Genomic DNA, 14,318 nt, shown 5'->3' on the forward strand with positions numbered 1-14,318 from the left:
GCAGGAGAACTGATCTAATCAGCAGGGCGACGTAAACAGTGTTTGCTGCTGCTGGAGAAAGTCTCATTTTTCTCGCAGCTCTGTCAGTGCTTCACACTGAGCGTCATATTGTAAAACTGAGCAGATATTTGCTAAAAATGTTGGCACAAGCAGCAGGCGTCAATCACACAACTCAACGCTTTGCTACTTCCTGTTTAGACAGGAAGTTAAAAGGCAAAACAACAGGGCCGTTGTTCCTTGTTGCTGGAACATAAAAGGTCAATAGCTTAATTAATTAATTAAATTAATTAAAAGTATGAGTGAATTAATTTGGCTCGGAAACCAAAGATACAACAAGTTTAGCCTTTATGATTCATTTATTGCTCTATATGTGGTTTTGTTCATGCATTTAGAAATTCTCAATAGCTCCTCACGACAAGTCTTTAAAGCTCCAGTAGCTTTCTAAAACGCAAATTAAATTTGTTTATAATCCATCCTAACCCATTAATTAATTCTGATTAACATCAGCATGCCAATAAAAAAATAAAAGGAGCCGCTGATGCTGTTTTCCTCCGTCTGGAGAGTTTAACCAGCTCTCACCTTCATGCTGCTTCACTGCTTCATGCCGTAGAATGTAGATACTGACAGGTAGAGAACGATAACTGCAGCATGTGCGCATGCATTTGATGTCAAAGAGTTACAACAGTGCATAAATAGTGTTTGCATTTTCATACATGCTCATATATTTGACAAAATTAAGAGATAATTTACAAATGTATAATTAATAATTGAGTAAGATTAAGATATTCACACTCTGGTACCTTGTGAAAAATCCTCAGCAGTTTTAGGACAAATAGGTGTTAATATGCAGCTCTTTCAGGGATCTGAGGCTGCTTTGACTTTACCAGAGAGAGCCAATTTGGAAAATGGCTGCGAGAGTGAACATGTAACAGCCAAAATGCAGTAATGGGTGTGCACTTACGTGAGTCTTATGAAACATCCTTTGAGCTGTGTTTAAGGTTAATTCACTCTGGTGAGACGCATACAGACAGAAAAACAGGTCACACTGAGCATTGATTCAAATTAGACATGTGCTGCAGCGTAGTGTTTTCGTGTTGCTACAAGCGATTTTACAGCTGTTTTAATTTACGCTTCAGCTTCACAATGATAATTTTGAATTAAAGTTTCATGTGAAGAATTGAAATGATTTCCTTTTCCAGTAAATTCGGCAAAACGAAGCTCTCATACGCTCTGGATAAACACTTGGCTTGATGAGTGTTTTCCCTGCATGCTGAAGATTTCGAGGCTCAGTCTGAACAGAAACACTTTGCGAGTCTTCGGAGAGGCGTAATGAAAAACTCACACTGCGCTTGCTCTCACTTATTTCCTCGGTTGATCATAAAAAGCGCATCATTTCTACCCAGTGAAATCCGATTCTTTCCCTGGGAGGTTTTTAACGGTTTTTGACTTAGAGTCAGTGAAAATGAAATTTAGCAGTAAATTGCCTCTTGAAGATGCATTCATCTGAGGTAAGGACATGTAATCACACTCCAGGTGTTATTTTCGATTTCGTAACATGCTTGTGACATTTAAATAACAGCTGCCCGGCATCCGATTCAGTCGGCTTTCACGAGGTGTTCAATGCAGGAGTGTCAGTTTAGATTTAAAAACAAGGAGACGCAGATTGAGCTAAGCAACATGGCTTCAGGTTAGCCATGAAAATATATGTCGCGAAGCTGTTTTTCAGACGCCGCCAGGTTGTGCCTTTATATATTCCCGTGCTTTGAGCTCTCTGTCTCTTTGGCCTTGATTACAGTCCAACTGTTATGTTACTACGAGCTCACAAAAAGCATTAATGATACCCTCTTAAAACCCACAAAGAGCATGTGATTTGTGTGTGTGTGTGTGTGGGGGGGGTTCTTTAGGTCTGGGGAGGATACTTCACTGTCAGAGTTGAATTATCTTCTTCGGGTTTGTGTCTGGCAGAAACCAGCGAGACCCAGAAGGCAGGAGAGAGAGCGCTGAATGGCTCTGCCTTGATGCCTTTTAGGTTTAACCCTTTTATACACACTGTACACAGTCGAGTGTTTTCTGTTTTTATTCCGCTGGCTGGCACTTCATCCCACCTTAACCCCTTAACATGCATGTTTCCCCTTTCCGCCCCCTCAAGTAGCTTTAAGGCTCTTAAAATCATCCTATTTATTAGATTTTCTGTATCAGCTTGTTCCAACTGCTTATTGAAGCTACGCTATTTTAGACAGAGTTAAATATTCAAACCCAAGGCTCCGTATTTTTGCAATGTCTGTCTATTCCACTGTATAAAAGATATGTCCTGCATATACATCATTTTATGCACTTTTCCCTCAAATTTTAATCTGACATTTTTGGTATCCTTGGCATTTGGCTGGGATCTTCACAACAAGGCTTTGTGGATTTGAACAGAGCTTGATTGCAGCCGAAAATGCAGCATTTCAAGAAGAGCCTGCAGTATTTCTGCACCATTATCTGGAATCAGCTAGACAAGAAAGGAGTCTTCAGCCTTTCCAATGTAAACACACAGTACGCTGTGTGTAAATCAGACACTACTAGGCCTGACTCTGCACCTGTTTCATTCATTTTAATTGCCTTTCTTAATGCATGCATTCCTGAGCAGCAGCACTGGCATGTGCATTATCCCGCTGAAATAAAGTAAACTAAAAGGAATGCACCCAAAAATAGTTTGAAATGTTTTTTTTTTACAACACGTGTCCACCTCACGGCCTTCATGAGGGACACGGGTTCAAAATGGATCGCCTGCAGCTTATCAGCTCCTCATTATGAGTCAATAAAGGCTTTATGAGCCAATTTTGGAGTTTCCTGCATCTCTTTTTCCTCATTACTACCTTAAACACCAGGAAAGCAGCTCACAAGCTTTCTTTGATTTTTAAGATCTCAATAAAAGATATTTGTGTTTTAATAGTGGGAAGTGGTGAAGTAGAAGAGAAGCCATATGTACAAAAAAGAAACTGTGCTCGGTTATTGTTGTTGGTTATAAAAGGCTGACTTTAGTGTGCTGAGCAGCTTTGAGTTTCAAACATACGTGACATGCTGAAATGTATCTTTCAGTTAAAAGGAATCTGGTCAAGATGACAAACTGGCTCACTGTGACATGAAAACATCTAAAAACATCATCTGTTTTCTTTTTTGTGTGTCCAAAATGTCTTTTCTAGCATCAAAGGTGCATTTGGACAGTTTTTCATCCGTTTGTGTTGCGTCTGTGGGCAGGTGCACACCTCAGGTGGCACGACAATAATCTGGTTTATTAATGGACGCTGAGAGAGTCAGTAACAGGGTGTTGAAGGAGCATGTAAACAGCTTAACGGGAGTGCGGCCAGTAGCAAGGTTATTCTCTGCATGGGGCCAAAGGACAAGTTTGCATGAACGCTGATTATTCAGCTAATTACACAACACAAATGCTCATGCAAACATCTCAGTTTAATTGTGTTCGATTTTTTTGTGACCCAAGGGAGCACAAGGCCGCCACAACAAGCTGAAAACACGTGTCTGACGTCACATAACGGTGCCACAGCTAACATGATTCCCATTTACACAAGCAGCAGACACGGAGCAACGTTAGCATTTATTTGGAGTTGTGTTTCTGGATCAATATAAGTCTATTTACTGTCCTTTAAGCTCTTGATTCCTGATGAAAACATCTGGCTGTTTAGCTTGCTCGATAGTTGGCTTTCTTCACCAGCTAGAACCTGACTTTTTCATGACAGCATGAACCAGACTCATCATGAGTTTATTGATTTTTCTCTTCGTTTTGTCACTATGAAGCAAGAATTTTATTTTTGGTCCAATGTTAACATGAAAAATATGAATTAAATTAAAGCACGGTTTTAAAAACTTTAAATTCCTCCAAGTTTGTTTGTTATTCACTCTAACGCAACAATGCTGCAAACACCTCAGTCCAATTACATAATTTATTACGTATGATAGAGAGAATAACAGAATACATCATATTCTGTTTTTCTCAGTGTGTTCTGTGCATCACTGTAAATGTTTGAACAGGACATGTGACAGGTGAGAGCTCCCACAGGTGATTGGCTCCTCCTGGGTCACAGCACACTATGTAATGAGCCAAGATGGAGCTGAATGTGCATCATCATCGCTGCATTGTTCCGGCCTCCACCTGTCCAGTATGATGTACTTTCAGCCAGGGTGAAGGCTTTGTCTCTTCTGAGGTTGTAGGGGTGGACTGCTGGGTTTATTCGCCATGCTTTCTGCTGTTTGTTTCAGCACAGAAGGTTAAGTTGTTGTGTTTGATGTATTTAAAACATTAGCATACGAGGGGCGGAAGTCACGAAAATTAATTGATAAAAACAGAGGTGATGAAAATGCATGTGACTTGAAAAAAAAAGGGGTGGAAACTGATGTGAAATGGAAAATCAAGTACATTTAATTAATTTAAAGCCAATTTAATTAAATAGTTGATGGAAGCAGAGCCATGTTTCATCATTTTCCACATCTTACATTCATCATTCACGATGCAAACTTGACATTTATCGTTGAAGGGAAGTGGGCTCAAGGGTGGGACTAACAAAAACTAAAGGAAGTGATGCAAATGAATAAATAGTGGAAATGATTAAATGTATGTGAATTGACAAATAGAGTGAGAAATTCCTTTGATTGGGCATATTTTGTGTAGCACAGCCCAGCTATATGAGCAACTGGCAGTTTACCCCTCTAATTTTCAATTCACATACACCTCATCACCTCCACTTTTATCAGACTTCCACCCCTTGTATTAGCAACACGAGCACCTTTTATCTCTAGTTGGGTCTCCACCAACTCCTGAGAGAAAAATCTGGTTCTTCAGTCATATGGCCGGTTTTCTTCACCAGGTTGTCGGCAGGCAGGCAGCATGACAGTCGCTTTATCAGAGCTCACATGCTGAAAGCAGCTGCCTGCTGATGCTACTGCAGCTGAGAGCGTGGTCGATTAAGGGATCAGACCAAACCATACATTAAATGTGCTGTACAGCTACAACAATGGGTGTAAAAAGCCTCATAGAGCCGCAGAGCTGGGTGATAATTCTCTGTGGGTTTGTCACAACCCTTTTTACACTGATCCACTGTTAATATAAAAAAGTTATCGCCTGTGTGAGGAGTTACCACAGAAGTTTCTGTCTGCACTTCATTTGGACAAGTGAACCCTCGTTTGTGGCTCTGTGTGAGTCAGGAAGCTGATTTAGATGCAGAGGTCGTCTGGGCAAAGAAATACGTCACACCGTGTCTCATGTTCTTTGTAGCAACTGCTGCTTCGGATGACTAATGCCACAGAAGAGTCTCTACAAGCACAATAGAGAAAATACCAGAACAATGACCATACACTGTCACACACACACACAAAAAAAAAACAAGGCACGCCTTTACGTGGAAGTCATCTCAGGCTCTGAGTGACAGTGGCTAAAAAAAAAACATGTGTACATGATGTGACGTCTGTTTGGCCTTTATTTTCAGGCACCATCAAACATAATGGCTTTGAATTATCGTGCCAACCAGCACTTTTAAAGGCTGCGGTCCATATATCTGGAGATCCTTCCCAAACCGACTGACGGCGGCGAACACTTTTTGAGCCATAATTCAAAAAGAGAAATTATCAAGAAGACGTCCAGGACAGTTACAAGCTGCTTTCAAAGTTATTGAATTGTCACCATCCGGAAGACGTCCGCTGGCTTTCAAAGGCGAAGAACTAAAAGCGGTTTCTGTCACTTTTATGGTTTTGATGTGACATAAGAAAGGCTGAAATATCAGGATAAAGCAACGTATCACAGGAACAAGCAGCTTTCTGGCTATTAACATCTGACAAATAGAAAGTCGAGCCAAGAATGACTCCTCTGAGGACCAAGTCTGCAGATTTGACTTCCGATAGCACCTCATTTATATTTACCATCTGCTCACTGATAACAACAAAGTGACTTTAACTTTCTAGTTTCATTAACAGGACCATGTAACCGTCACATAAAATGTCAAACATCATCATTTATACAAAAATGTTGCAGGAAAATCAGCCACTCACCATGTTTCTCAGTAGAATTTTTAATTATTTTGACAAACTTTTGTGTCAAAGTTTAATATAGTGTTGTTCGATAACATCTTCTTCAAAACTTATAACCATCGTGTTTATTTGACATAGCTTACATTTCAATCTGTGTGAACATGTCTTGTTTCAGTGGAGAGCAGCAAATGAATGCATTTTGCTTTAACATCCGACTGCCAAGAAGGAGACTTTGACATTGCTGCTGGAAATGCAAAAATAGCAAAGATATTTTCACGACTGCACAAGATCAAAGACCTCAGTGAGTCTCTGCTACGTTCTGTATTTATTTCATCAATTACAATGTCTGCTGAAAGCCAACAAAGGCCTCTTACAGGAGCTTAACTTGTAAAATACGAGATTTAAATAATGTTTCAGGATAACATGTTCACTCTGTTTTGTTATGATATGAAATGTGTAAGCTCATTTGGAAATGTTTAGTTAATAAACCCTTCGAGGTTTCATATTAAAATTCAAATGCGCACAAATTTCAGATAAATTAGGATGGATTTTCTTGATGAACAGTCGCTGTAAATGACCCATAAAGAACACAAAGGGCCCCTCAACTCAGGGGACAAAAAAATGAAGGTGGCTGCATTTTTGCACCTCCATCACAGGCAGTTGAATGACCAGTTCAAGGGGAGTAGGGAAACACAGCGTTTTACAGTGTACCATTTATTTTTCACCCTGTGTTTATTTTGTTTACTTATTTATTTATATTATTGTTTTCCCTTCCAGCAGTGATAACAGGGTGCTGGTGCATTTTCTACCACTAGATGTCAGCATCAACCAACACCTTCACCTGTGACCACAGGCTGTAGATGCTTGATAACGACAGACTGACCTTTTCAATAGCCCAACGGGGCGGTTATGACACTGAACGACTGTCTGACTAGAAACATTACAGGGAGAAAATGGGTCAAACACTGCGGAAAGCAACAGAAATAGGGTCATTTAGCAGTGGTAGAATTACTATGAAAAGAAGCAGATTTATAGTATTCAAAGAAATGCAAAGTAGTAGAAACAGAGAGTGACAGAATTGTAATATTACGTCTAGAACTGTAAGGCAGCATGGCCAAACACACTGAACCACAGAGGACTTCATGAATAAAATAGCAGATTTGTGCAAAGTGACTGTGCTACTGAAAGGGGCAATGCAACAAATACATTTTGCATGTACAAATATTCCCTTCTGCCCTCACGATGCCTGCAGGAGCGTTGCTATGCAGCGAGCAACACACACTTCCACTAAAGGTTCAAGACAAGGACCTGGCTTTGAATCTTTTACTGTAGGCAGCTGAGACACTGAGACACAGTTTGAGATAAAACACAACAAATTCAATCATAAAGTTACAATTCAGAAAAAGTGGAATGTATTTAAGTACATTTACTCAAGGTACTTGTACTCTACTTGAGTATTTCCATTTTGTACAGCTTTATACTTCTACTCTACTACATCTCAGAGCAAATGTTGTACTTTTTACTCCACTACATTTGTCTGACAGCTTTAATTACTATTTACTTTTCAATTACAATTTTCCACACCCTTCCTGCCCAGTGAAAACCATGTATGTCCAAATTTAATTTAGAATTTGAATATTTCTCATAAACTGAAGGATTAAGTGTTCCTTCATGGGGTGAAAAAAGTCTCCTACTTCTCAACTCCTAAATCCTTGGATTAGCTGGAAAGTACATTGTCACAAAGCTGGAAACAGGGCAGATTTTCTGAACTCATGGAAAACTACAGCGATGCCACAAATATATGATATGATGATTATAATTCTAGACAATGATGCAGTGTTATAGATAAAATAACCCAACAGCGAGAAGTTGTTAAAAGTAGCACAACCTGAAACAGCTACAGCAGTAAAATGCAACACAGATGTAAATGCACTTGTAATATTAATCCAAACACATCATACACTGTATATCCAGAATATAAACACTGACAGAGACCATTCTTCTGCAGAATGAGTACTTTCACTTTGGATACTTGAAGGAAATTGTGCAGAAATTCGATCTCAAGCACCTTTCACACAACTCAAGGACAATTAACATCCAGAAATCAAACAAAACTCTTGAACCCACATTTGAAAACAGAAATGGACTCGTCATTGTGGACTGAAGCAGGGGGGGCTTCTCCACAGCAGGAGCTGCAGCACTGAAGGCAGCCTGGTGTGAGCAGTGGCAGTGCTTGTATTTTAAAAGTGAAATTGGCACAGCAACAAGAAAAAACTACTATAAACAAACTTTTGTAGTTCCTCATGCCCGGAAGAAAAACTGCATCACCAGTGAGACGAATTAATCTAGTAAACATAAACAAGTACAAGAGCAAAACTCAAGAGAGCAACATAACACCAGCGGTGAATTAACATCATCTTAGAATGCTGTATTAGCAGCACGTTAGCCTCACACGGCTAGCACAGTGCTAGCTTGGTTAGCACAAAATTGATTGCAGAAACATCAGCCAACAAATACTGGTCCACTGAGGGTAGACTAAAGATGCCTGTCAGTAGTCGCTAGCTGCTATGTAGCTTTGTTAGCAGCAGTTGACAAATATAAGAGCTATTAAAGAAGCGTAAAGACCTGGTTATCCTACAATATATCTAATGGAAACATAATAATAATGTGCACTAAATCTTCAAATTTAAAGAGAAAAATAAAAAAGGTAAAATCATTCAGTCAGTGCTTTGAAAATGACCCATGATATAACCCTTATAATGCTCAGTGCTTGGCCTCTGTTCTGTGGTCAAAACAATTCCACTGTTACACTTTAAGAGCCCCTCTGGTAATCTAACAGTTATTGTAAAAATGATAATAACTACAAACTGAATTTTCCACTCAGTTTGCTGCCTCCTGATAGCAGAGACCTCTACATAGATTCAGTAATACTGGCTGACAGAGGTCGTGGCTCTCCTGAAGCTGAGTTTGTCCTGTGCAGAGAGACGAGGAGCAGACTCTGCCAACGCCTCTGTAACAATGCCTCTTTGTGCAGCAGCTCCACTGCTTCGTGCTTCTTGACACGAGTGCATGTTATGATTCACTAAATGACTCCAGGAACATTACAGTGTGCTAAGTTCACCCCAGTGACCGGCTCAAGTCCCAGATCCTGACCCAATAAAACATTTCTGACAAAGGGTGGAAAAGGATGTTTGCAGTTCAACTGTAGACCTGCATAAATACATCAATACATGTCGTAGTGGATCAAGAGTTAAAGGTTTCCTTTGTATCATAAAATTAAATCTTGAAGGATTCTGGCTGCTCTCTGGGAAATACCCAATAATTTTAACAAGGGAGAGAAAGAGTATTTATGACACTATAAATTAACATTTTTCAATACTAAAAATAAAGAATAATTAAGTACTGTTGACAGCTTTTGCAGGTAACCTTTTAAAACCTTGCCACCAAACTGACATGGAAGCTGCACAGTTTTTGGCAGTGGACAATGACTCAGATCATCTATCACAGTTTGTGACACAGGTTCAGTGTGTCAGACTTAATAGCACCTAGTGGTGAGGTTGCAGATTGCAGCCAACTGAATTCCCCTCACCTCACCCCTCCCCATGGTGGCAGTCTGTTCTGGGCTTCTGCTGGAACATGGCGGTGCAACATGGTTGACTTTGTGGTGGACCTGCCCCCTCTAGATATAAAAAGCTCATTCTAAGGTAACAAAAACACTTTTCTGGTGATTATACACTAATAAAAACATACCTATGAATATTATAGTCCATCTCCGCCAACAGAACCCCGTAAAGCCTATACACTGGACCTTTAATATTTTTAAGCAACAAATAAGATGTAAATCTTGCTGTGCAGTGCTGTGAATATTAATAATAACTGAGCTAAACACTGGATATACAAGGCTGAAAAGTTAGTGTTTGAGCCGCAGCCTTTTCAATACAACATAGCTCAGTCCTCGCTGGAATGAAGCAGAAAACCCAAGGCCTTCCACAGGGATGACATCACCGTCCAGTCATGAAATGAAACGTCTGCTGCCCTAAAATCCAGACTCACACAGGCAGCGAGACAGATAAAGGAAACCAGCACAGAAATAACACAACGCACACACACACACACACACACACACACAGACACACGCAAGAATCATCAGACCTATGAGAAAATATCTTGAAAGATGCACAAAGGAATTCATTGGATTTAATTCCCTCGTACCTTTGACATTTCTTGGACGCTCAGTGTGTCCAATCTGTGCTGGAAATGGTTCACTTGAATGAGGCCCTTGATGTAATCCGTGAGATTTTTCAGTCTCCACAGACGTCACTGTCTGTTTTTCTCTGTGCAATAAAGCCTTTAAACTCAAGTAGAATGAAGTAGTTCCTCTTTCCTCTAAAGAAGTGTATAAAAATCATATTGCATGTCTTCACTGTGCTGCAATTTGATTTGCAGAAAGCCACCACTGCCAATTACATGGTGTGTAAATTGTGCTGAAGATGGTCCCATCACTGAAACACTTTGTCACCTTTTGCACGTTATTATATTGTTTTTTTTTTTTTTTTTTTTTTTTTTTGCTTCTGTGCAGCTGGTGTACATTCATTTTTTCCTATGAGATGTTTATCTTGGCCACACATACCTGACACTAATTCCAAAGCTCGAGTTTGGTTTGCAAAAAGGAAAATCATTTGATGCAATGGTCTATTACAGCACAATTACTCTGACATTTAATTGTTATTAATACAAAGTCATGCAGAATTGGTGGGACTGGTGCACAAGTAAATCTGGACAGAAGGACCTGTGCCAAATGCAATTACTGTCAGAGTGGCTTCCAGTCATCCAAGGCAAATTTCAGGCTGAAATGAAAAAGAGGCTTGCCACACACCAAAAAAATCTGACCCAACTTCAAAGTATGCAAAATTTATTTAAGCATTTTCTGCAAATACAATACATTCCAGACTACTCCAGCCACGATGGTTTTCAAAAATTAGCTTTAGCGGCTGTTTAAATGTAGTCAGTACTTTAATATGTTTATTTAAATGACCCCAATAATAGTACTATAATACTATAATAACATTGTTAAGGCAGTCTGTGGTTCAGTATGTTTGCTCCCAGTGAAATTTACTACCTTGGGTATTACGGAAAATCTGTCACTTGCCTCGAGCAACATTTGCCCTGTTAGAGATATTCATGATTTTGATCATGAGTCCACATTAGCATTTAATAGGTGTTAGAAGTCAGGATTAAAGCTTGCCAGTTTTTGTAGATTTACAGCGATGTGGAACAAAAAGGCCACTGGCTAACCTTGCCATATTCTTTGATCTTCCTCTACAATACCTCAGTGTTCACTTCAAGGAATATTTGTCCGCTGATTAGATCACTCGCCATAAATGACCTTTTGGCATGCCCAGCTATAACCTAGCGTGTCCAGGAAATGTCTCAAAGGCTCGATTTCATTTTCAATCTAGACTCATCCAGTATTTTGGTGGCAAATGGAAACAGTTACGTATTCAGCACCTCTTTAAATTCACTGTGGGAGAACAGAATTGGAAAAGCTTTGTTTCCTGACCCCACAACCACAATACTTACCTTATATGCTCCTTTTTATGGTTACCTTGGAAATCATAGTCGTTATTTAGCTGTGGACTGTGCCACTAAAATGACTTTTGACTATCAATGAGTGTTTACAACCCAGGTTGAAAAGGCCTGTTTTTTTTTGTTTTTTTTTACAATACTGGGCAAATTACACCCTTGAATAAAAGAGAAATTGAATTTAAAAAAAAAAAACAGACAACCACAATATCAATAAAGCAAACCATGACATAAAACTTTAACATGCAAACTATATAAAATAACATGAAGAATGAGGTATGGAGCTGAAAATAAAATTACTGACTGACCATTCAATAAAAATGAGTTTAATACGGTGTGGGCACAGTGGGCACGTTTTGAAGTGCGCTCAGAGAAAACTCTTCTGCAACACAGATGTTAAATGTTTAACATTTAATGACCAAATGTCCAGATGGAGCTAAATCCTGGAATGACACAATTGTACGGTCACAGTTGGCCCGAGGCAGCTTTTTCACACAGATCTTATGCAACTACAGGATGGAAAAGCAGTCAATGCTTCTTTGACCATTTGCTCCGAATAGATCGTCCAGTCAAAGCTTGGCGACCACGACTGGGCACAGCTTGGATTTCTCCACATGTTGAAGTGGTGGTGGGCACGGGGCTGTAGAGAGGGTGATACTTTGCATTTAAAGAGTCTGGACTCAGAGTTTGGATGGTGGTGCCTTTTTTTTAGCCATTCCAAAAACAATAAAGAGAACAAGTGTAAAAAATGGATTAAACAGTGTGTTAATCTGCTCCACCATTAACTGCAATCGTTAGCATGTCCTTAGTAGCCAAAAATGAACAGTAGTAAGCGACCATTTACTTCCAAGGCCAAGGAACACATCAGTAACTAACATACAGGTTACATATTTCTAAGCATTATAAGCAGCCAAACGGGATTGTGTTAGAATGAAATGCTCTGAGGACGTACAAGAAAAATGCCTCGTCTTCAGTTCAACGGTGTCATCGACCCGGTGAGGATGCTGACTTTTTGCCTGGGACATGTAGCTTTAGCCTCTTTTAGCATGACACCTGTAGGTACCTATAAAGTGCATATTAAAAAAACCTCTTTCACAAGATTCTCATTTTAAAACAAGTCAGCTACAAACATTAAAAAGTCTGCCAGAGGCAACGCTCTCAGCCAACTCATGCGTCTTAATTTGCTCGCCAGATAGCCGATAAAATCTCCTAGCAACAGTTGTTGTTTCAGCCAGCAAAATCTATCGTCTGTGGCTAGAAATCTGAACATCAACGACCTATTGTTTCAAGGATCACTATGAATTCTGACAGTAAATCTGCCATCATTATGATTTTAAGCTGCACATGTGTCATACTGTGACTGGGATGGAAACGACAGGCTAACTCAGGGGGGGTGGGCCCAAATATTGTGCAAAGCAAAGCCAAGGGGACTTAAAATGGTGGTGGTGGTGCACCAGAAACAAAAAACCTAGAGTCCCTTTAGGACCATATGAAACCCATCCTCCCGGCCCTGGAAATTAGTCAGTGAAAAAGTTCTGTAGAAAAATTAAACATGGCTAATATAAGGGAAAGAGGAGTCTTTCACACAGCAGAAATTTCTCTCTCAGTCGAATACAATGTGGGCATTAACGGTGTCGTTGACAGGCAGACAGCGGCGGGCGGGAGTGGCTTCATTCCGGCGGCCTGGCACCCAGGCAGGCAGTCAGGGTACGCACAGAGCCTTTGCCACCATTCATGTAGCAGCACGATCCAAAGATTACCGCACTGGTTCAGCTGTCCTGCCAACTACCACACAAACTGCTTACAGCATGTGGAAAGCATGCGTGCACACTGAGCTAAAATAAGTGACCACGTGGCAAAGTTTCAAGAGGCACTCAACAACTCCATTGTGCCTGTGTTTGAATGGAGGGTTTAAAGTCGGCATTATATACTGTGTGTACTCAGCATAAACAGCTTTAACCAAAGCGTTTAGTAACTACTGTGTTTTATTAGTCACTCTACAATTATTCCTCTCACACCTGGTGTATAAGCATTTTTCTTAAAGTTTCTGATCTGGGGGTCAGAGCAATTTCTAAATCATCACCTCAAGCTGTAAAGTGACGTTAAATCAGCCCAAAGCAACAATTAATCCTTTCCCATGTTATTATCCTATTAGACAAAAATAGGGTGAAAAACACAAGAGGAGAAAAAAAATGTTTCTTTCCTTTTTTTCCCCCTTTTAAATCGCACTTAAATGACTTTTTGGTGTCATTTAGGGAATTAAGGATGCAAGCCGCAAGTGCACTCACTCAGATAACTAGTCAGAAGTGTAACAGTTAAGTTTAAGCTCTTCACACAGACCCCCACCTTCTGTGACCTTTACCTGGGGCTAATAAGTGTTCTTGTGTAATTGCATGCTGCAGACCCCTGCACCGCGGCAATAAAAGCATAAGCTTCATTAAAGGGCAGCCACGGTTTCTTTCAGGACTTTGAGCACTACCTTGACTGCTGCCTTCCCTCCATTAGCACTGGCTAGACAATGATTCCTTTGACAGTACTGAGGGTTGTGGGGTTTTATTTGCCAACAGTTAATCCTGTATTTCGGCAAATATGTGAATGCCCAATATAAAGGAGAGGACGAGCACTTATTATTTTCATGGTTCTGCAGTATCTAATTCTGTTCAGTAGTCAGATGTCAAATGTTACTCATTATCTGTAAGCAGGGGCGTTGTGTT

The sequence above is a fragment of the Chelmon rostratus genome, chromosome 1 (genome assembly GCF_017976325.1).
Source record: "Chelmon rostratus isolate fCheRos1 chromosome 1, fCheRos1.pri, whole genome shotgun sequence".
Classification (NCBI taxonomy): domain Eukaryota; kingdom Metazoa; phylum Chordata; class Actinopteri; order Chaetodontiformes; family Chaetodontidae; genus Chelmon; species Chelmon rostratus.